Source organism: Lithobates pipiens, unplaced genomic scaffold (assembly GCF_037356315.1).
Source record: "Lithobates pipiens isolate NorthernLeopardFrog02 unplaced genomic scaffold, aLitPip1_a1.2 Scaffold_18, whole genome shotgun sequence".
NCBI lineage: Eukaryota > Metazoa > Chordata > Amphibia > Anura > Ranidae > Lithobates > Lithobates pipiens.
Genome location: NW_027507758.1, coordinates 388,601,885 through 388,624,490, shown reverse-complemented (window position 1 = coordinate 388,624,490; position 22,606 = coordinate 388,601,885). Strand labels below are relative to the sequence as shown.

The following is a 22,606-nucleotide window of genomic DNA, read 5'->3' as shown; positions in this document are numbered from 1 at the left end:
GTATACGAGGCTTTAGGCTTGGTTCACACTGGAACCGGCTGTGGATCGCACAGGAACGCTGTGCGTCCCCATTCTTTGGTTCAGGGATGAATCAGGGCCCTAATCTTTGCCTGAATTTGGGGCTGAAACTGAGCTAAAGGCGCACAGCTTTTTTGTGCAGTGTGCTCCGCAGCCACCCTGCAGATGTGAATCGGCTTCATAAAGAGCCAGTAACATTCTCTTGCTATGCAAATTGGTTATTATGTTAGTTTTTTTGTGTAAGCTTTACTTTACAAATCTTAATATTTGGAGAGCAATATTAAAGTTAATCTTTGGGGTAATTACAGTAATTTGAAGTTAATCCTTTTATACTGCCACATAAAAAGTCTCAGAGGAAGGGAATTAATGTTGCAGATAATATCCTTTTTACCAGGTAGCAGAACCACACATTCAGTATCCAATAAACATGCATTTATATGGAGTGGTACTAATATGAGAAAATATCAATGCTCCCAGTTGACAAATTATTAAACTTCATTACTTTTAATACTAGGAAAGCTTATTATCGGCTGACACCTAGCAGCAGTATCTATATTGTAGAAGCCATGTATTTATGCATTTCACTGATAATGTAACTTCACGCAGCTGAAAATGGAAGGTGTCTAAGACAAAGGTTTAATTGCCTTCTCTTTGTACATTGTCTCTGGAGGCTTTCTGGCTATGCGCTAAACACTGTCAGTTCTTTTAAATATAAGATGGCCAAGCACTAATAGAAAATTATTAGAACATTTTTTTTATTTTAGGAACATTCAAATAATTTTCTAATCAATAATTTTGTCAAATTGACATTCATTTTCTACAGAAGTGGTGAGAAAATTCTGGAGAAAGATGGGAAATCATTCTCAAAAGAACAAATATTTTACAGTGAATTTGTGTTTTTTTTTTCAAAACAAATTAATTTGTTATATCAAATCCAACCTATAGGTGTGATTATGTGTCAGTATTACATTGTATATCCCTGTATATTGTGGTCATTCAGGTGCTTATCTGATAGTTTTTTTTAAACTATCGATGCCCCCCGCTGAGACCACCGCCTGTGGAAGGGAATTCCACATCCTTGCCACTCTTACAGTAAAGAACCCTCTATATAGTTTAAGATTAAACCTCTTTTCTTCTAATTTTAATGAGTGGCCCCATGTCTTGTTAAACTCCCTACCGTGAAAAAGATTTTATCCCTATTGTGGGGTCACCAGTATGGTATTTGTAAAGTGAAATCATATGCCCTCTCAAGCGTCTCTTCTCCAGAGAATAAGTTCAGTGTTTGCAACCTTTTTTCATAACTAATGTCTTCCAGACCCTTTATTAGCTTTGTTGCCCTTCTTTGTACTCACTTTTATCCCTAGAGTTAATCCCTTTTTTAATGTATACCAATATTGTTTGCTTTGTTAGCAGCAGCTTGGCATTGCATGCCATCTACTAGGACCCCAGGTCCTTTTCCATCCTAGATTCCCCCAGAGGTTCTCCCCCAGTATATAGATTGCATTCATATTTTTGCCACCCAAATTCATTATTTTACATTTTTCTAAATTAAACCTCATTTGCCATGTAGTTGCCCACCCCATTAATTTGTTCAGCTCTATTTGCAAGTTTTCCACATCCTGCAGAGAAGTTATTGCCCTCCTTAGCTTAGTATCGTCTGCAAATACAGAGATTAAACTGTTTCCCCTATCCTCCAGGTAATTTATGAACAAATTAAATAAGATTGGTCCCAGCATAGAACCCTGGGGGACCCCACTACCCACCCCTGATCATTCCGAGTATTCCCCATTTTCCACCAGCCTCTGAACTCACCCTTGTAGCCAGTTTTCAATCCATGTACTCACCCTATGGTCCATGCCAACAGACCTTATTTTGTACAGTAATGGGGAACTGTGTCAAATGCTTTTGTAAAGTCCAGATACCAGAAAGGAACACTATATAATTTAACAAAAAAGGTTGTTTATTAAATATTACAAAATTTGATAAAAGTGTACATAAATAAAAACAAGAGAATTAGGAGCTCTCATTTATATAACCACAGGTATAAAAATATATATTCCCTATACTGTCAAGTCAAACAAGGTCAACGTTTCGCTGTTGCTTCTTCAGGATCTGTTTCTGTTGACTGCAAGAAAAGGGATTCTGCATGGGAAAAAGAACAGTATCAAAAACGTAATCATAAGGATGACAGATGCAGACAAATCACATATAAGATAAACCCCATAGATGGTATGGTGACAACATAAATGGGGTACCACTTACATAGTAAATAGAGCCCTCTCATAAGCAGTATGCCATGTGCTACCCAGGTGCAACCAGATCAGCGAGGCATTCACTAGATCAGAACTGACCAGGAAATACCTCTAAAGTCCCAATCTGAGAAGGAAAAAAAATGTGATGAAAGGAAAATATAATATATAATATATATATAATAAATCCCCATATAAAGATATATTAACCTCCCTGGCGGTATGATTATTTCGGATTTTAGGTGCTGAAAGCGGTACCATTATTTTGCATGGAAATTTGGTGTTTTATATTGTAGGCCTGCAATTCTTAGGAATAACTCATCCCGGGTATGATAGTAGTTTGAAACACAAAATCATAAATTATAAAATAATAAATAACTATAAATAATTAGAACAAATAATAATAATAATAATACAAAAATATTCAATAATGTAATCAAATAAAAAACACTGAAATTTGCTCAGTTGCAGAATTGTCCCTGTCATTAGATTTAGTGTTTGATGACGAATTTCCCCAGAAATCGCTATCGCTCAATTCTGCAAGTAATTCTAATTTATTATCGCTATTTTCTAGCTGTTCTATAACCACTTTTGACATAAAGGGACACTTTTTGGTTGCTATAGACAATCTCCAAATTCCAGACAGAAAAAACTGTATTTATAATATAAAACTACATGCAAGGCACTGGACAGACCACTAGGGACAAAGGGGGTGTGTCTTTTTTTTATACAGTACTTTAATCTGTGAGATTAAAGTACTGTATGTGTATTGTGTGTTTTTACTTTTTTGAATTGACGCCAATCTCCGCTCCCGTGCGTCGTAACGTCGCAGGGAACGGAGCTCAGCAGCACTCGGGCACTGTGTGAATTGAGCGGAGGACGGCTCTCACACACAGTGGGTAGGACATCGCAGGGGACAAGTTAAGTAACTCTCCCTGTATCCTGCAATGCGTTCCCGAGTCTGGCTCGGGGGGTTACCGCTTATGGTACTGAAATTCCACCCTGAGCCAGACTCGGGAATACCGCCAGGGGGGTTAATAATAACTGTATCTTAGCAAGGTACTCACAGGACCAGCAGATTCACAACAACACTACATCGAGGTGACTATTCCTTATCCACAGTTTCTAGGGCCAACCTCCTCTTGATTCCTACCAGGTAATATAGATATGTCGATTACACAAAAATATTTGCTATACAATGTCATATATTATGACATGACAGTATCAATCCAAGAATCATACATAAAGATGGTTCAAATACCTATATACAATGGTTCAGGATGTGTAAATAAAATTGACTGTGTAAAAGCCTCCAAATAGCCAGCAAGGGATAAACCCGAACCTGCATAAACCAGGGGTATCCCCTACTTTCTTACTAATATTCCCTTTTTTTAACCTTTTTTCTTTAATAAAACTATTTTTTTCTACTTTATTGTATTGTTCATTCTGGTTTCCTGTTTCTTGTGGTCAAATTTCGCATTGGCAACTTATTGTGAATGTACTTGCTGATGGTGTTTTTTTCTAAGTGTCTATTGGAGGCCAGTGCGCATAAGCGCACCTCTAATTATCTATCTAGTTTCTATAAGCGTATGCGTGGTAGACGGCAATACTTTAAATTGGCGGCTTGCCAAGCCTGTATATTTCAGATGGTGTCTTTTTTTCAAGTATCAATTAAGGGTCAATGCACATAAGCGCACCTTTAATATTCTGTGACTATTAAGTTCTCTATTGCGCACGAGCGACAAACAGCGATGCTATTGTCTTACTCTATGGGGGATTCCCCACTATTACACTTGCACATGGCCTGCTTGTTTAGATGCATTGGCCCTTTTTTAGCCCTCACAGCTGATTATAGTCAGCTCATCTGGGAGGTGGTGCTAACTGGTGGTTATATTTAAGGATCAGTTGTAAGGGCTCTCTAGGGTGGCATGTTCATCCAGGACCTCTGTTGAACAGGTTAGTCTACACACTGGGACTTTCTCTGTCCCTTTCATTTAAATTGCTGTTTAGGTTGTGAAGTAATTTATGTTACTCTGCCCCCTAGATCTACTGTTGCAGCAACGATTAGCATAGATCTGATTTAGTACCCGCTAAAATTGACCATTGGGAACTAATGTATGCCAGTTATTGGGTAAGTTCAATTATAATGTGGCTTGCTTTTAGCTCTATCTGCCATAAGCTGAATAACAACTAAATGGTGACTACCACACCCTTTGGTTTATACGGGTTCATCCCTTGCTGGGTATTTGGAGGCTTTTACATGGTCAATTTTATTACTCTGCCTGAACCATTGTATATAGGTATGGAACCATCTTTATTTATGAATCTTGGATTGATACGGTAATGTCATAATATATGACATTGTATAGTGAATATTTGTGTGTAATCCGCATATCTATATTACCTGGTAGGAATCAAGAGGAGGGTGGCCCTAGATACTGTGGAGAAAGAATAGTCACCTCAATGTAGTCTTGTTGTGAATCTGCTGAGTACCTTGCTAAGATGCAGTTGTTGCTAATATATCTTACTCCATATCTTTATATGGGGCTTTATTTTATATATATATATATTTTTTTTTTTTTCTTTCATCACATTTTTGTCCTTCTCAGATTGAGACATTAGAGGTATTTCCTGGTTGGTTCTGATCTATGCCTCGCTGATCTGGTTGCATTGGGTAGCACATGATATGCTGCTTTTGAGAAGGCTCTATTTACTATGTAAGTGGTACCCCATATATTTTGTCTCCATACCATCTATGGGGTTTATCTTATATGTGATTTGTCTGCATCTGTCATCCTTTTGATGAAGTCTTTGATATTGTTCTTTTTCCCATGCAGAATCCCTTTGCTTACAGTCAATGAAAATAGGTCCTGAAGAAGCGACAGCAAAACGTTGACCTTGTTTGACTTGGCAGTATAGGTAACATATATTTTTATACCTGGGGTTATATAAATGAGAGCTCCTAATTCTCTTGTTTTTATTTATGTACATTTGTTTCAAATTTTGTCATATTTATTAAACAACCTTTTTTGTTAAATTATATAGTGTTCCTTTCTGGTATCTGGACTTTGCAAAAGCATTTAACACAATGCTGATGATGATCCCTCAACCTTGTATTTTTTAAAGGCCTTCTCTTTTGCTTTTATATGTATTTTTACATTGGCATTAAGCCATCCGGGACTTTTGTTCGCTCTTTGAAATTTTATTACCCAATGGGATGCACTGGCTAATGCCCTTATTTAACCACTTGAGGACCGCCGTATTGCCAATGTACATCAGCACAATGGCACAGGCAGGCACAATCACGTACATCTACGTGATTGCCTTCCAGCGGGTGGGGGGTCCGATCGGACCCCCTCCCGCTGGTTACGGCGGTCCGATTCGGTCCAGGAGCGCTCCGTGATGAGGGGATGGCCGTTGGTTTTCGGCCACCCCCTCTGGATCGCTCCTGGCCAATGAGAAGCTTCCTCCCCTGTGTATTGTTTACACAGGAAGGAGGAAGTGATGTCATTCTCCTCGGGGCGGTCTTTTTGACCGGACTACGAGGAGAAGAGTAAAAGTAAGTGTGCACCAACACTACACTGACATGTAGGTACACACAGGCACACAAACCCCCCCCCGATCCCCCCCCCGATCGCCCCCCGATCCCCCCCGCCCCCCCTCCCCCCCCAGTCACAGTGTCACTGATTGTATTGATCATTTCTTTACTGATCAATGCATTCAGTGTCAGTTGTGACAGTAAAAACTGTCAGGACAGTTAGTGTTAGGTCCAGGGTAGCCCCCTATCACCCCCCAATAAAGATTTAACCCCCTGATTGCCCCTAGAGTTAACCCTTTCACCCCCTTTTGCCAGTGTCACTAAGCGATCATTTTTCTGATCGCTGCATGTGTCGCTAGGTAGCTAGTTATTTTTTTAGGTTCACCGCCAGGTTTTTATATCGCTAGGTACCCCGATATACTACCCAATAATGGGTTTAACCCCCTGATTGCCGCTAGTTAACCCTTTCACCCCCTTTTGCCAGTGTCACTAAGCGATCGTTTTTCTGATCGCTGCATTAGTGTCGCTACAGTCGCTAGGTAGCTAGTTATTTTTTTAGGTTCACCGCCAGGTTTTTATAGCGCTAGGTACCCCGATATACTACCCAATAATGGTTTTAACCCCCTGATTTCCGCTAGTTAACCCTTTCACCCCCTTTTGCCAGTGTCACTAAGCGATAATTTTTCTGAACGCTGCATCAGTGTCGCTAGTGTCGCTAGGTAGCTAGTTATTTTTTTAGGTTCACCGCCAGGTTTTTATAGCGCTAGGTACCCCGATATACTACCCAATAATGGTTTTAACCCCCTGATTGCTGCTAGTTAACCCTTTCACCCCCTTTCACCAGCGATCACAGTATAAGTGTCACTGGTGACGCTGGTTAGCCAGTTAGTTATTTAGGTTCCCCGTCAGGTTTTTATATAGCGCCAGGGACCCCCATATACTACCTAATAAAAATTTGAACCCCCTGATTGCTCCTAGTTAACCCTTTCACCACTGATCACCGTATAAGTGTTACGGGTGACTCTGGTTAGTTTGTTTTTTATAGCATCAGGGCACCCACCATTTATTACCCAATAAAGGTTTAACCCCCTGATCACCCGGCGGGTGATATCAATTAGGTTTTAGGGTCAGGGTCTGCGTCGCCCCAGGCAGCGCTAGGTTAGTGCCAGTACCGCTAACACCCACACGCAAAGCATACACCTCCCGTAGTGGTATAGAATCTGAACAGATCAATATCTGATCTGATCAGATCTATACTAGCGTCCCCAGCAGTTTAGGGTTCCAAAAAAACGCATTGTTAGCGGGATCAGCCCAGATACCTGCTGGCACCTGCGTTTTGCCCCTCTGCCCAGCCCACCCAAGTGCAGTATCGATCGATCACTGTCACTTACAAAACACTAAACACATAACTGCAGCGATCGCAGAGTCAGGCCTGATCCCTGCCATCGCTAACAGGTTTTTTGGTAGCATTTTATATTCAAATCCGGAAGGCAGTGCTTGGTTTTTGGGGTCCCGTACGTGGCTAGGCTCCCAAAAAGTCCCCCACATGTGGTATCCCCGTACTCGGGAGAAGCAGCAGAATTTATTTTGGGGTGTAATTTGACTTCTGCCCATAGCATGTGTGAGCAATATATCATTTAGTGACAACTTTGTGCAAAAAAAAAAAAGTTTGTAATATTCCCGCAACTTTTGGCAAAATATAAAATATTCCATGGACTCAACATGCCTCTCAGTAAATAGCTTGGGGTGTCTACTTTCCAAAATGGGGTCATTTGGGGGGGTTTTGTGCTATTTTGGCATTTTATGGACTTCGAAACTGTGATAGGTAGTGAGGAGTTAAATCAAAAATTTGCACCCTTAGAAATCCTGAAGGTGGTGATTGGTTTTCGGGGTGCCGTGCGCGACTAGACTCCCAAAAAGTCCCACACATGTGGTATCCCCGTACTCAGGAGAAGCAGCAGAATGTATTTTGGGGTGTCATTTCACATATGCCCATAGCATGTGTGAGCAATATATCATTTAGTGACAACTTGGTGCAAAAAAAAAAAGTTTGTAATATTCCCGCAACTTGTGGCAAAATATAAAATATTCCATGGACTCAACATGCCTCTCAGTAAATAGCTTGGGGTGTCTACTTTCCAAAATGGGGTCATTTTGGGGGGTTTTGTGCTATTTTGGCATTTTATGGCCTTCGAAACTGTGATAGGTAGTGAGGAGTTAAATCAAAAATTTGCACCCTTAGAAATCTTGAAGGTGGTGATTGGTTTTCGGGGTGCCGTGCGCGACTAGACTCCCAAAAAGTCCCACACATGTGGTATCCCCATACTCGGGAGAAGTAGCGAAATATATTTTGGGGTGCAATTCCACATATAACCATGGCATGTGTGAGCAATATATCATTTAGTGACAACTTTTTGTAAAAAAAAATTTTTTTTTTTTTTTGTCATTATTCAATCCCTTAGGACAAAAAAAATAAATATTCAATGGGCTCAACATACCCATCAGCAATTTCCTTGGGATGTCTACTTTCCAAAATGGGGTCATTTGGGGGGGATTTGTACTGCCCTGCCATTTTAGCACCTCAAGAAATGAGATCGGCAGTCATAAATTAAAAGCTGTGTAAATTCCAGAAAATGTACTCTAGTTTGTAGACGCTATAACTTTTGCGCAAACCAAAAAATATATGCTTATTGACATTTTTTTTACTAAAGACATGTGGCTGAATAAATTTTGCCCTCAATGTATGACTAAAATTTAGTTTATTCGATTTTTCTTATAACAAAAAGAAGAAAATATCTTTTTTTTTCAAAATTTTCGCTCTTTTTCCATTTATATCGCAAAAAAAAAAATCGCAGAGGCAATCAAATACCATCAAAAGAAAGCTCTATTTGTGGGAAGAAAAGGACGCAAATTTCGTTTGGGTGCAATATTGCATGACCGCGCAATTACCAGTTAAAGCAGCGCAGTGCGAAATTGCAAAAAGACCTCTGGTCCTTAAGGTATTTATTGGTCCGGAACTGAAGTGGTTAATAAGTTCTTAAAGCGAACCCATCTCTCCTCCGTGTTCTTTGTTCCTAAAATTTTATCCTAATTTATATCTTCTAGCAAGGTTTGTAGTTTAGGAAAGTTGGCTCTTTTGAAATTCAGTGTCTTTGTTTTTTCCTTATGTTTCCCATTTATGTGATTTATACTGAAGCCAATTGACCTATGATCACTGTTTCCTAAATTTCCAGTATTTCCACATTTGAGATCAGGTCTGTATTGTTGGTAGTCAGTAGATCTAGTAATGCTTTATTTCTAGTTGGTGCGTCTACCGTCTGACCCATGAAATTGTCCTGCAAGACATTTAGGAACGGACAAGCCTTAGACGAATTTGTGGTTCTCTCCGCCCGGGCTATGTCTGGATAATTAAAATCCCCCATTGTGAGAACACTTCCCATCCTTGCTGCTAATCCAAATTATGATATGAGGTCTGCCTCCCCCTCCTCCCCCAGGTTAGGGGGCCTATAGCATACTTCCAGTATTATTTCCCCCTAGACATGTGCACACTGAAATATTTTGTTTCGGAATTTCGTTTTCGTCCGAAAAATACATTTATTTAGTTACTCCCGAAATTCGTTTTTATTTATTTTGTTTTTCGTAAAAAATTGCATTCATCCGAAAATCCAAATTAATTAAGGTCAAATCTGTCATTGAAGGCTTATGGTGTCTGTCGAATGTTCAAAGAAGATTCAACAGAGCAGCTAATTTGTATGACTCCGTATAGTTAAGCTGCTTCGCCGAATCAACTATTGTATGTTTTTCACTGCTTTGTCAAATCTTTGTCGTTCATGTCGAATGTATATAGTTCAAACAGAAAATGGACTGGTGATAGTAATCACTGATCAGACAGGTAACAAGTTAGAGTATATAGAATCTATATAGAATCTCAATCTATAATATAGAATCTATAACAATAAATCCCCCCCCCCCCCCCACAACACAGGCAGCCTCTGAGGCTTTCACAACACTAGCAACACTAGCATCACTATCAGGTTCACAACACTAACACAATAGCAGCAGATTATTATGAAAAAGTTAAGTTGAACTGTAGCTTGCTTCACTATTGTTCTGCTGCTGTGCTTATGCTTAATTGCAAAAAAATTGAGGTTCTCTGACAAACGGACCTGTCTTCTGAAATTATTCAGTGTGTGTGTCTCTCTCTGCTAGCAATCGTAAGTGAAAGTAAGTTGGCTGTACGTGTGCACTTAGTTCTAGCTATTTTACTGCTCCTCCTCTTTGGTTACAATCAGCCAATAACATTCATCATCATCATCTTCATTATTTTTATTTTACTTCACCCACCCAATATCAGCAGCAATCTTTTCTCTCTTTGTCAAATCTTTTGTCTCTATGTAGAATAATCCTGGACTATTAGAGTTCAGGTTAGGCACATTCGACCACAGGTTCAATAGACAACGATTGTTATTGTCAGCATCATGTCGAATCTCCTATCTATATCGAACTATTGTCACATTGAAAACGAAAATAAAGTATTTGTTTATGTCGGATCTTTTGTTTTTTGGATTCTGCACTTTCGTTATCGTTTGTTAAAACAATAGCGAAAATACCTGCAATTCAGACGAAAATGCATTCGGACTAAAACAAATGCACATGTCTATTTCCCCCTTAGCTTCATCCCTTTAGAGCTCTACCCCCTCCTCCCTAGATCCCTTAGCGATGTAATCGCTCACGTTCACTTGTGAATTAATCTTGATATACAGGCATACACCTCCCCCTTTTTTTACCCCTTCTATCCCTGCAATAAATGATTGCCAGCCAATCATGAGAGCTGTTGAACCAAGTCTCTGAAATTCTGACAAAATCCAAATCCTCCTCGTACAACAGTATCTCTAGTTCAAAGTGGTACAATGTTTTGCATGGAAATTTGGCATTTTATATTGTAGGTCTGTAATTCTTAGGAACAACACACTTAAATCTGTCTAAACAAGTGTCTAGTCGACAGCCCAGGTATGATAAAGTTTGAAATATGAAATCATAAATTATAAATAAATAAATAACTATAAATAATTATAAAAAATATAGAAATAAAAATAATACAAATTATTCAATAATGTAATCAAAGCAAAAAGAACTGAAATTTGCTCAGTTGCAGAATTGTCGGTCTCATTACTTTCAGTGTTTGATTTCAATGTTTGATGACGAATTTCCCCACAAATCACTATCGCTCAATTCTGCAAGTGATTCTAATTTATTATCGCTTTTTTCTAGCTGGATGTAAAGGGCCACTTTTTGGTTGCTATAGACAATCTCCAGTTTCCAGGCAGAAAGAACAGTATACAGTGCCTTTCAAAAGTATTCACCCCCTCCTCCCCCTTGGCATTTTTCGTGCTTTGTCGCCTAACAACCTGGAATTAACATGGATTGTTTGAGGATTTGCATCATTTAATTTACAGGACATGTCCACAACTTTGAAGATTTTTTTTATTGTGAAGCAAACAACAAATAGGACAAAATAACAGAAAAAGTCAATGTGCATGACTATTCACCCCCCTAAAGTAAATACTTTATAGAGCCACCTTTTTTGGGTTAACACAGAGCCAAATCACTTTGGATAAGTCTCTGTGAGTTTGCCACATCTTACCACTAGGATTTTTGCCCATTCCTCTTTGCAAAACTGCTCCAGCTCCTTCAAGTTGGATGGTTTGCACTTGTGAACAGCAATATTTAAGTCTGACCACAGATTTTCTATTGGAGGTCAGGGCTTTGACTAGGCCATTCCAACATATTTACACATTTCCCCTTTAAGTGTTTCTTTAGCAGTGTTCTTAAGGTCATTGTCCTGCTGGAAGGTGAACCTCTATTCTAGCCTCAAATCACACACAGAGTGGTACAGGTTTTGCTCAAGAATATCCCTGTATTTAGCACCATCCATCTTCCCCTCAACTCTGACCAGTTTCCCAGTCCCTGCTGCTGAAAAACATCCCGACAGCATCATGGATGGTGCTCTTTGGGTGATGTGATGTGTTGGGTTTGCGCCAGACATAGTGTTTTCTTTGATGGCCAAAAAGTTACATTTTAGTCTCATCAGACCAGAGCACCTTCCTCCATACATTTGGGAGTCTCCCACGTGCCTTTCCACAAACTCAAAATGTGCCATTTTGTTTTTGCTGAAAGGAATGGCTTTCTTCTGGCCACTCTGCCATAAAGCACAACTCTGTGGAGCGTATGGCTTATTGTTGTCCTATGTACAGATACTCCAGTCTCTGCTGTGGAACTCTGTAGCTCCTCCAGGGGTACCGTAGATCTCTGTGCTACCATCTCTTGGCAGGTTTGCTGTTGTGCCATGTTCTTTCTATTTGGTTATGATAGATGGTGCTCCTAGGGATCATCAAAGATTTGCATATTTTTTATAACCTAACCCTGACTTTTACTTCTCAACAACATTGTCCCTTACTTGTTTGGAGAGTTCCTTGGTCTTCATGGCAGTGTTTGGTTAGTGGTGCCTCTTGCTAAGGTGTTGCAGCCACTGGGGCCTTTCAAAAAGGTGTGACGGAAACCTGCTTTACATCAGAGGGGGCGGGGTCACCCACACGTCACTGGGGAACCCCTGGCTTCCCTCTCCAGCGTCAGAGGGGCGGGGTCAGGTGATGGGTGGCCCCGCCCTCCTAATATAAGAAACGTCAGCGCTGGGATCTCTGCAGTGTCTCCGGAGTGGAGACAGAAGAAGGATGTATGGACAGCGCTGGACTGAGAGATCCCCCGTCGCTGGATATGATCATCCATCGCTGGACCCCGGAGACCCGTCGCTGGATAGCAAGAGTGGATTAGCACCGCTGGAATCTTTTTTTTTCTTTTTTTTATTTTTAATAAAGGAATTTTTCAAAAGTGTGTTTGTCTTATTTAACCATTTTGACACTTTCTTTGTGAAATGGTAGGGGTACTTTTGTACCCCCTTACCATTTCAAACAGGGGGGGCGGGATCTGGGGGTCCCCTTGTTAAAGGGAGCTTCCAGATTCTGATAAGCCCCCCTCCCGCAGACCCTCACAACCAACGGCCAGGGTTGTGAGGATGAGGCCCTTGTCCTCATCAACATGGGGACAAGGTGCTTTGAGGGGTCACAGACCCCCAAAGCATCCTCCCAATGTTGAGGGTATGTGGCCTGGTACGGTTCAGGAGGGAGGGGGGGCTGCTCTCTCGTCCCCCCTCTTTTCCTGCGGCCTGCCAGGTTGCGTGCTCGGATAAAGGGTCTGATATGGATTTTTAGGGGGACCCCCACGTCAATTTTTTTTTATTTGATGCAGGGTTCCCCTTCATATCCATATCAGACCTGAAGGGTCTGGTTATGGATATTTAGGGGGATCCCCACGTCAATTTTTTTTTTTAATTTGACACGGGGTTACCCTTAATATCCATGTCAGACCTGAAGGGCCTGGTAATTTAATTTTAGGGGAACCCCCACGCTTTTTTTTTTTTTTTATCAATGAATGAATGAATTGTCGGCTAATGCAGAGAACACTCATTGAGTGTTCTCTGTATTACGGGACCCGACAATAGCCGCAAGTGATTTTAAAAGACTTTTTTTCCTGCACAAATGACACTTTGTGCAGGGACAGTTCTAAGCACCAGAAACATGCGCCCCTTCACAGGCATACTATAGATACCCCCCAGCTACGAAATTTAAAGGAATATTACACTTTTATTGTTTCACTTTAATCATTATTAAAATCACTGCTCCTGAAAAAACTTCAGTTTTTAAAACTTTTTTTTGCATTGATCCATGTCCCCTGGGGCAGGACCCGGGTCCCCAAACACTTTTTTAGGACAGTAACCTGCATATTACCCTTTAAAATGAGCACTTTAGATTGTGAACGTTTGAGTCCCATAGACTTTAATAGGGTTCTAAAGTTCACACGAAGTTTAGGTCTGTTCGCAGGTTCTGGTGCGAACCGAACAGGGGGGTGTTCGGCTCATCCCTAGAGAGCATGTATTGTAAATACATTGAATTACCTGATACTTTTAATAATGATGAATGAAAAGTCATAAACTAGGATATGGCTGTTGAGTCATTTGGTTTATTGTTATTTAATTATATTTATTTGGAGGATAATGATACTTTAATGTAGTGTAAAAAAGTACTAGGGTAAGATATTATTCAATATAATTTGTATTTTGGAGTCTAGCAGTCAGTGTTATGATACAGAAAAAATATATATATTTATAACAATTAAAATAGCCCACCCCTTACTTTAGTTCCTAAATTCTATACTTTTACGTTTGTACCTCTTCCCATATCAAAAAACTCAATACTTTCACAGTAGCAAAGGTTGCTGATTTCCTTATAATAAGTTTAACCTATGTTTTGGTGAAGATATGTTGTGGATTGTTGAGGATCCCTTACTACAGTATCTACTATAGTGGTGTTGCTTAACTTTCTAAACCACCATACCCTCCTAGAGAATAATATGGTATGGGTGATATTTTGAGACTAGGATAGTACCTTGGGGAATAGTTGTAGATGTATTTGTATCTTTGGAGGTGAAAGAGGCTAGATTTGGATACAGAATGGTTGTGAGACCAGAGGGAGAGTTCAGAGCAGAGTTCAGATTTACCCTTAGCATCCAGGCAAAGGGCAGGGACTAATAGTTGTGCTATTAATCTCAAAAGACAAGTTGAGGGAGCACGGGGAAGGGGGACATTATGGGAAACATTTTGGAAATATAGATGTTATGTTATAAAGGTTTTAAGTAATGACATGTGTAAAAAATAAAATTCTAGTTAGGGGTATGAAAGAAATGTCTCAGAGCAAAGTAAATCATACCTAACAAGGGTTTTCTGTCTATGGGTTTGGATTTTTTTTTTTTACCTGAGGCACATGTTTCTTTTTATTGTATATAACTATGATTTTGGAGTCATAGTTGAAAGCCATTCTCTTATTTTGGAATCATTGAAAGGGAGGTTCTCATTTCCCTTTAAACTATAAGTGATAGCTTTAAAACCTGTTTACTAAAGTCAGGCATCATGTAATTTGTATTAATAGATATTTAAACTGTTATTTTATCTCTTTATTATTGATACAAAATCCTAGTTTACAAATAACCGTGCAATGCTATGAGAAAACAGCAGAGGATGTTTTGTTTTAGACTCTCTATCGCTCTCCATTTTCCCACCTAAAAAGAGAAAGCAGGGTAAGAGGAACATGTGAACTGAAAGAATAATTTAGTTGGCTACAGAAATTTCAGCATGAGCTGTTGAGCTCTGTAAACAGGCTTCTTTCAGCAAAGCAGCCTGGTCAGCTTGATATCCTTGTAAAAAAAAAGGTCCAAAGCAGCACCTAACATTAAACACTATTTCAAAATATTTAATTTTTCCTGAAAAAAATGAAAAATATATTTTTCCAAAATGTTTGATCCTAGGAAAATAAAGAAATATATACAAAAAACTATTCATTCCATTCAAGTTGGCCTCATTTTTCTAAAAATATTATATTTTGGCTCTTGGTGATCCTTAACAAATCAATACTAAGGTGAAATTACTTATTCAATTCACAATGTAATATCCCTCAAGGCTAAAGGCTTATTTTAATAGAAATTAGTATAGAAAAATAGTTATAAGGTTTTTATTCATGGTCTTGTCAACAGTAGTACTGTATAAAGCTGTGATCTGCAAATAAAAAATAATGTTTTTTGTATGGCTGTTTAAACATTGCAAATGTAATGAAATGTAGAGGCTAAAGACATAGAGAATACCTCAATCAAATGTTTCTCTTATTCCTTGATTCATGTATAACTGTTGTAATCACTGACTGGTACGCCACTTACTGAAGGCAGTGACTTTGATCTTTAAATATTTCCCTTCACAGCCTTGCTAAATTTACATCAAATGATCTTGTCAAATATTAACGAGAAAACGTACACATTCTTTTTTTTCAAAAACTGTCAATATGCAGTTGAAAGCAAAAATCTCTTTTACACTCACATTTTATGAATATCAATTTTATGTTATGCTGCAATCAAGTATGTTAGTCATCAAATATAGGATGCATGCAAAACATATATCCAAAGGCTGGGGTACCAATCCTGGTTTAAAAAAAAAAAAGTGATTTATATCAGATTCTGAGTTAAACAAGGAAATAAAAAACGTATAATACACAGTATACTCCTTTCCAGTAAATGTTTTTTTTTTTCAATCAGATACTTTTTATTGAAAAGCAACACAAAACAAACATACAAAAACTTCTTCTTTTCCATTATACAAATATAACGTATGTCATATATCTGTGAAGGGCACAAAAGGAGAGATGCAAGATGGCCTTACTTTCTGTTGTTTATGTAGCGTCGGCTCCTAAAGAGCACGCGCTATTTGTTTTAAAAAATAAAATTTCCTAAAACCACAGTTGGGTTTTATGGCTAATTTTTTCAAATTATGGTTTCAGTACCAGTCTAGCTGGATTGCGCTAAGTTCTCCTTGACCATAGGTGTCGCTGTCACCATTGGTGGGTATGAGAACGCAGTTTGGCTGGGTGCATTGAATGCCCTTCTTTCTCTCGGAACCAGACCAGTGGGAGTGTCGTCTTGCTGTGCATTCTGGGAGAGGGTATTTAAGGTACTGACATCACGTGCTCCTGGGTTCCGGTCCAGAAGAGATTTTCCATCTGTTTGGTCCTGGTCCTCCTGACCAGCCCCCATGGCCCTCCTGGCCTGGGGTGCGGATCCATGCAATTCCAAGTCTCGGGGCTGGATAGCCCGAGGTGAAGCAACTGCAGGGAGGGAAGGACTCTTCGGGAGAAGGCCATGCATAAGGCTGGTTTCCCAGAAGGAGCCTGGAGGCTCAGTTGAAGGACACTTTGTGGATCTATTTTCATATGGTATCGCCAGATCGGCTGAGAGATACTGGTAACGTATTATAGTTCTCTAAGTTTGTCTACGTTCCTCAGTTACATTCAAGTCTGTGGCAGAGACTTTTGCTTTTCAAGTGTTCTACATCCTAGTCTGTGGCAGAGACTTTTGCTTTTCAAGTTTTCTGCATCCAAGTTTGTGGCAGAGACTTTGCTTTACTTAACACCCTACTGGCTGCTAGGCCTAGTGAGAGGAGGTCTATCCGGTGGTTGTATGAATCCAGTTGTGAAACAGTAATTCTCTGGATTTCTGTAGTGAGAGACTTCCTATTTTTGCAGTTCCAAAAGTATGTGAACTTTCTTCCTAACCCTCTACCCTTCATTAAGAAACTGTATTATCTTTTAAATAAATATCCCAAAAAGAGGATCCAGTGTCAGTTTCCTCAATTCTTTGGGCCATCTACCACGGGAAACCCCTAGACGGAGGCGAGGTCAAGAAGGTAACTGTAAGCCCAATAAAACCAGCAGCTCCTTCTGGGGTCAGTGTTACATTTACATTGCATATAAATTAACCACTTAAGGACCGCCGTATTGCCATTGTACGTCATCGCAATGGCACCGGCAGGCACAAGCACGTATATGTACGTGCCTGCCTTCCAGTGGGTGGGGGATCCGATCGGACCCCCTCCCGCTGGATACGGCGGTCCATTTCGCTTCAGGAGCGATTCGAGATGAGGGGATGGCCGTTGGTTTCTGGCCATCCCCTCTCGATCGCTCCTGGCGAATGAGAAGCTTCCTCCCTCTGTGTATAGTAAACACAGGCAGGGAGGAAGTGATGCCCTTCTCCTCGGGGCGGTCTTTTTGACCGGACTACGAGGAGAAAACAGAAAGTAAGTGTGCACCAACACTACACTGACATGTAGGCACACACAGGCACACAAACCCCCCCACCCTCTGATCGCTGCATTAGTGTCGCTAGTGTCGCTAGGTAGCTAGTTATTTTTTTAGGTTCACCACCAGAATTTTATAGCGCTAGGTACCCCGATATACTACCCATAAATGGTTTTAACCCCCTGATTGCCCCTAGTTAACCCTTTCACCCCCTTTTGCCAGTGTCACTAAGCGATCATTTTTCTGATCACTGCATTAGTGTCACTAGTGTCGCTAGGTAGCTAGTTATTTTTTTAGGTTCACCGCCAGGTTTTTATAGCGCTAGGTACCCCCATATAAAATGTGTAAAATGGACCCTCGCGCCACTATGTGCTAGACGTGAAATGGATCTACGTGCATCAAAATAAAATATATAACAAAGTATAATGTAACAATCTGTGGAATAACAAAAGTGCAAGTGCTGCTAAATAAAACAAAAAATGCAGCGGGACAAAATAGTAAACACAAACTATCACTTGAATAAATAAAAAAGAGTCCTGCGCAAATAATACCACAAAAAATGAATAATGTATATAAATGTGAAAAAAACAAGAGTCAATGAAAATATTTCAAAATAAACACACCAATAGTGTAAGTGTGTAGTGAAAAAGCACTGGAGGAAGAACAGGACCAAATGTTCCAAAAGATCAGGCTCCCAGAACTCTCACCTCAGAGATGGAATAATAAGGCAAAAGAAAATAATTCCAATGGACTTCTCCTTCACTTCTCTGTGCACAATCATCAAATGGTATAAACTTCTACCACTAGAGGGCCGATTCAACCTCTTATGAGTAATGCTGCAGCATGTGTATCCTCGTGGTGTGAAACTTAACCAGTTGCCGACCGCCGCACGCCGATGTACGTCGGTACAATGGCACGGGCAGGCATAAGGACATACATGTACGTCCCTTGCCTCCCGCGGGTCGGGGGCCCGATCGGGCCCCCGCCCGGTGCCTGCGACGGTCGGTATTCGTTCGGGAGCGATCCCGGACGAGGGGACGGCCATTCATTCATGGCCACCCCCTCGCGATCGCTCCCGACGAATAGAAATCCCCGGTGACATCACTTCCTCTCCTGTAATGTAAACACAGGAGAGGAAGTGATGTATTCTCTCCTCCGTGTCGGTATTTTTCGTTCCGACACGGAGGAGAGCGGATCAGTAAGTTGCACCAACACTCACACACACAGTAGAACATGCCAGGCACACTCACACCCCCCCTTTACCCCCCGATCACCCCCCCAATTACCCCTGCCCCCCAGTCACAGTGACACCAATGTCATTTTTTATTTTTTTTTTTGCATTGGTGTCATTTGTGACTGTAATAACTGTTAGGGCAGTTAGAGTTAGCCCCCTTTAGTTCTAATGTACCCCCCTAACCCCCCCAATAAAGGTTTAACCCCGTGATCACCCCCCGTCGCCAGTGTCACTAAGGCTGGGTTCACATTGCAGCGGTTTATGAGAACGAATGTGATTCGCACCGCACTGCAGTGCAAATCACATCCGATCTCTGTGCGATTCGAGTTCAGCCATTCGCCGCACCCGCCACACCCGCCGCACCCGCCGCAAATTCGCACGGGACCCTTTTTTTGGCCCGCAGCAGAATCGGATCGCATGGGTGTTCACACCATGCGATCCGAGTTTGCAGATCGCACTGCGATATGCGAACTGATCTGGGGGTGTCAGTAACATTTCACTGACACTCCCAGCAGTTCGCATAGGGCAGTGTGAACTGCCGCCGGGAGGCATGCGATGCGGGAACCCGCCGCGGATTCGCGGCGTTTCCGCATCGCTCCAGTGTGAACCCAGCCTAATAAGCGATCATTTTTCTGATCGCCGTATTAGTGTCACAGGTGACGCTAGTTAGGCAGGTAGGTATTTAGGTTCGCCGCAGCTTTTTATAGCGCCAGGGACCCCCATATACTACCGCATAAAGCCCCCTGATTGCCCCCTAGTTAACCCTTTCACCAGTGATCACCATATAACTGTTACAGGTGACGCTGGTTGGTTAGTTATTTTTTTATAGTTTCAGGGCACCCGCCATTTATTACCTAATAAAGGTTTAACCCCCTGATCACCCGGCGGGTGTCATTTGTGACTAATAACTGTTAGGGCAGTTAGGGTTAGCCCCCTTTAGTTCTAAGGTACCCCCCTAACCCCCCCAATAAAGGTTTAACCCCGTGATCACCCCCCGTCGCCAGTGTCACTAAGGCTGGGTTCACATTGCAGCGGTTTATGAGAACGGATGTGATTCGCACCGCACTGCAGTGCAAATCACATCCGATCTCTGTGCGATTCGAGTTCAGCCATTCGCCGCACCCGCCGCAAATTCGCACGGGACCCTTTTTTTGGCCCGCAGCAGAATCGGATCGCATGGGTGTTCACACCATGCGATCCGAGTTTGCAGATCGCACTGCGATATGCGAACTGATCTGGGGGTGTCAGTAACATTTCACTGACACTCCCAGCAGTTCGCATAGGGCAGTGTGAACTGCCGCCGGGAGGCATGCGATGCGGGAACCCGCCGCGCATTCGTGGCGTTCCCGCATCGCTCCAGTGTGAACCCAGCCTAATAAGCGATCGTTTTTCTGATCGCTGTATTAGTGTCACAGGTGACGCTAGTTAGGCAGGTAGGTATTTAGGTTCGCTGCAGCTTTTTATAGCGCCAGGGACCCCCATATACTACCGCATAAAGCCCCCTAATTGCCCCCTAGTTAACCCTTTCACCAGTGATCACCATATAACTGTTACAGGTGACGCTGGTTGGTTAGTTATTTTTTTATAGTTTCAGGGCACCCGCCATTTATTACCTAGTCTCACTAGTGTACCCCTAAATTTAGGGGTGTCTACTTTCCAAAATGGGGTCATTTGGGGGGGGTTTGTGCCATCTTGGCATTTTATGGCCTTCAAAACTGTAACGCCCTTAGAAAGCCTGAAGGCGGTGCTTGGTTTTCGGGGCCCCGTACGCGGCTAGGCTCCCAAAAAGTCCCACATATGTGGTATCCCCATACTCAGGAGAAGCAGCAGAATTTATTTTGGGGTGTCATTTCACATATGCCCATGGCATGCGTGAGCAATATATCATTTAGTGACAACTTTGTGAAAAAAAAAAATAAAAAAAAAAAGTTTGTAATTTTCCCGCAACTTGTGGCAAAATATAAAATATTCCATGGACTCAACATGCCTCTCAGCAAATAGCTTGGGGTGTCTACTTTCTAAAATGGGGTCATTTGTGGGGGTTTTGTGCCATCTTGGCATTTTATGGCCTTCAAAACTGTAATAGGTAGTGAGGAGTGAAATCAAAAAATTACGCCCTTAGAAAGCCTGAAGGCGGTGCTTGGTTTTCGGGGCCCCGTACGCGGCTAGGCTCCCAAAAAGTCCCACATATGTGGTATCCCCGTACTCAGGAGAAGCAGCAGAATTTATTTTGGGGTGTCATTTCACATATGCCCATGGCATGCATGAGCAATATATCATTTAGTGACAACTTTGTTAAAAAAAAAAAAAAAAAAAAAGTTTGTAATTTTCCCGCAACTTGTGGCAAAATATAAAATATTCCATGAACTCAACATGCCTCTCAGCAAATAGCTTGGGGTGTCTACTTTCTAAAATGGGGTCATTTGTGGGGGTTTTGTGCCATCTTGGCATTTTATGGCCTTCAAAACTGTAATAGGTAGTGAGAAGTGAACTCAAAAATTTACGCCCTTAGAAAGCCTGAAGGCGGTGCTTGGTTTTCGGGGCCCCGTACGCGGCTAGGCTCCCAAAAAGTCCCACATATGTGGTATCCCCATACTCAGGAGAAGCAGCAGAATTTATTTTGGGGTGTCATTTCACATACGCCCATAGCATGTGTGAGCAATATATCATTTAGTGACAACTTTGTGTAAAAAAAAAAAAAAATTTTTTTTTTTGTCATTATTCAATCGCTTGAGGCAAAAAAATAAAATATTCAATGGGCTCAACATGCCTCTTATCAATTTCCTTAGGGGGTCTACTTTCCAAAATGGGGTCATTTGGGGGGGTTTTGTACTGCCCTGCCATTTTAGCACCTCAAGAAATGAGATAGGCAGTCGTAAACTAAAAGCTGCGTAAATTCCAGAAAACGTACCTTAGTTTGTAGATGTGACAACTTTTGCGCAAACCAATAAATATACAATTATTGACTTTTTTTTTACCAAAGACATGTGGCTGAATACATTTTGGCCTAAATGTATGACTAAAATTGAGTTTATTGGATTTTTCTAATAACAAAAAGTAGAAAATATCATTTTTTTTCAAAATTTGCGGTCTTTTTACGTTTATATCGCAAAAAATAAAAATCGCAGAGGCAATCAAATACCATCAAAAGAAAGCTCTATTTGTGGGAAGAAAAGGACGCAAATTTTGTTTGGGTACAACATTGCATGACCGCGCAATTACCAGTTAAAGCAGCGCAGTGCCAAAGTGTAAAAAGACCTCTGGTCATTTACCAGCAAAATGGTCCGGTCTGAAAGTGGTTAAAGAAAACACAGAGGGGAAGGGGGAAGGGAGAGAGAAAGGGGACTCCAATAGTGTAGTGGTTTCCAAAACTGAATAAATTTATTTAAGAGAAAGCAAATGGACTCTCACATTTAAAAAGAAAATATCAAACAGAAAGAGATCTGGCGTATACAGCCAGTCTTACGCTTGTTCCGGTATTCCTACGGCCACTCCCTACGCGTTACGTCACCACGTGACTTCTTCATAGGGATGACGCTAGACCGTTCGTAATATGCTTATATACGAGAAAACCGGAAACGATCGGACCGGAAACGTCCGAACGACCATTTTGAAAGAGGTAAAAAACGTCCGAACGACCATTTTGAAAGAGGTAAAAACAATCATGTTGGCCGGATGTAGAAACTCCGCCATCTTGCTCCTCCAAAATGATGAAAGGGAAGTGTATGTACACCACCATTTTAGACCGGAAATGATTCTTCGGCCATTTTAATACAATATGGTGTACAGAGAAATATACATTCTCCCTTTAAAGAGCAAAAAAGATCCGAACAAAATA

General features: G+C 41.1%; 1 protein-coding gene across 3 annotated transcripts in view; it reads right to left on the bottom strand.

The window, feature by feature from the left end:
- The window catches only part of MLIP (muscular LMNA interacting protein), a 415,413-nt gene that overhangs the window by 39,711 nt on the left and 353,096 nt on the right, over positions 1 to 22,606 (bottom strand). Inside the window, exons 12-13 of one of the 3 annotated variants that reach the window (XR_013276824.1) lie at positions 2,281 to 2,394; positions 2,035 to 2,160 (exon numbers count right to left, since the gene is read on the bottom strand). The exons of the other annotated variants lie outside the window; for them this stretch is intronic. The gene's annotated coding sequence lies outside the window, so the exon portion shown is untranslated. Of the gene's footprint in view, positions 1 to 2,034; positions 2,161 to 2,280; positions 2,395 to 22,606 lie in introns of those variants that run through there. 3 annotated transcript variants of the gene reach the window in all.